Genomic DNA, 1691 nt, shown 5'->3' on the forward strand with positions numbered 1-1691 from the left:
TCATCCACCATGACGCCCAGGTCCCTCTCTGTGGGGCTGCTCTCTAGAAGGTCAGTCCCCAACCTGTACTGGTGTCCTGGGTTATTCCTTCCCAAGTGCAGCACCCAATTATTGAACTTCATGAGGTTTCTCACTGCCCAGTCGTCCAGGTCCCTCTGGATGGCAGCACAACCCTCAGGGCTATCAGCTACTTCTCCCAGTTTGGTATTATCAGCAAACTTGCTGAGGGAGCACTCCAGCCCTTCATCCAGGTCATTAATAAATAAGTTGAACAGGACCGGACCGAGGACTGACCCCTGGGGGACACCACTAAGTACAGGCCTCCAGCTGGACTCCGCACMATTGACAACCACTCTCTGCACCCTGCCATCGAGCCAATTCCTAATCCACCTCACTGTCCACTCATCTATCCCACACTTCCGAACCTTGCTCATGAGAATGTTGTGAGGGACAGTGTCAAAAGCTTTGCTCAAGTCCAGACAGACGACATCGACCAGTCTGCCCTCATCTATCCAGCAAGTCACTCCATCATAGAAGGTGATCAGGTTAGTCAAACATGATTTCCCCTTGGTGAATCCATGCTGGCTACACCTGAACACCTTCTTCTCCTCCACGTGTCTGGAGACAGCAGCCAGGATGAGCTGTTCCATCACTTTTCCAGGGATGGAGATGAGACTGACTGGCCTGTAGTTGCCTGGAAGTACCACCGAGGGTAAACATCGGGAGTACTACTGAGGGTAAACATGGAAGTAGCACCGAGGATAGACACTGGGACTAACACCGAGGGTAAACATCAGGAGTAGCACCGAGGGTAAACACCAGGAGTACCACTGAGAGTAGACATGAGAGTACCACCGAGGGTAAACATCGGGAGTAGCACCGAGGGTAGACATCGGGAGTAGCACTGAGGGTAGACATCAGAAGTACCACCGAGGGTAAACACTGAAGTACCACCGAGGGTAAACATCAGGAGTAGCACCGAGCGTGGACATCAGGAGTACCACTGAGGGTAAACATGGAAGTACCACCGAGGGTAAACATCAGGAGTAGCACCGAGCGTGGACATCAGGAGTACCACTGAGGGTAGACATGGAAGTACCACCGAGGGTAGACATCGGGACTAGCACCGACGGTAGACATGTAAGTACCACTGAGGGTAGACATGGAAGTAGCACCGAGGGTAAACATTGGGAGTAGCACCGAGGGTAAACATCGGGAGTCCTACTGAGGGTAGACATGGAAGTACCACCGAGGGTTGACATTCAAGTACCACCAAGGGTAAACATCGGGAGTACCACCGAGGGTAGACATTCAAGTACCACCGAGGGTAGACATCAGGACTAGCACCGAGGGTAAACATGGAAGTACCACCAAGGGTAGACATGAGAGTACCACCGAGGGTAAACATTGGGAGTACTACTGAGGGTAAACATCAGGAGTAGCACCGAGGGTAAACATGGAAGTACCACTGAGGGTAGACATCGGGAGTACTACTGAGGGTAGACATGGAAGTAGCACCGAGGGTAAACATTGGGAGTACTACTGAGGGTAGACATCGGGAGTAGCACTGAGGGCAGACATGGAAGTACCACYGAGGGTAGACATCAGGAGTACCACCGAGGGTAAACATCGGGAGTAGCACCGAGGGTAAACATGGAAGTACCACCGAGGGTAGACATCGGGAGTAGCAC

At 52.3% G+C, this 1691-nt stretch overlaps 1 protein-coding gene across 2 annotated transcripts in view; it reads right to left on the reverse strand.

The window, feature by feature from the left end:
• The window catches only part of CCNY (cyclin Y), a 101391-nt gene that overhangs the window by 10820 nt on the left and 88880 nt on the right, over positions 1-1691 (reverse strand). The window lies entirely within an intron of this gene.

The sequence above is a fragment of the Nothoprocta perdicaria genome, unplaced genomic scaffold (genome assembly GCF_003342845.1).
Source record: "Nothoprocta perdicaria isolate Ctin4 unplaced genomic scaffold, notPer1 scaffold_57, whole genome shotgun sequence".
Taxonomy (NCBI): Eukaryota; Metazoa; Chordata; class Aves; order Tinamiformes; family Tinamidae; genus Nothoprocta; species Nothoprocta perdicaria.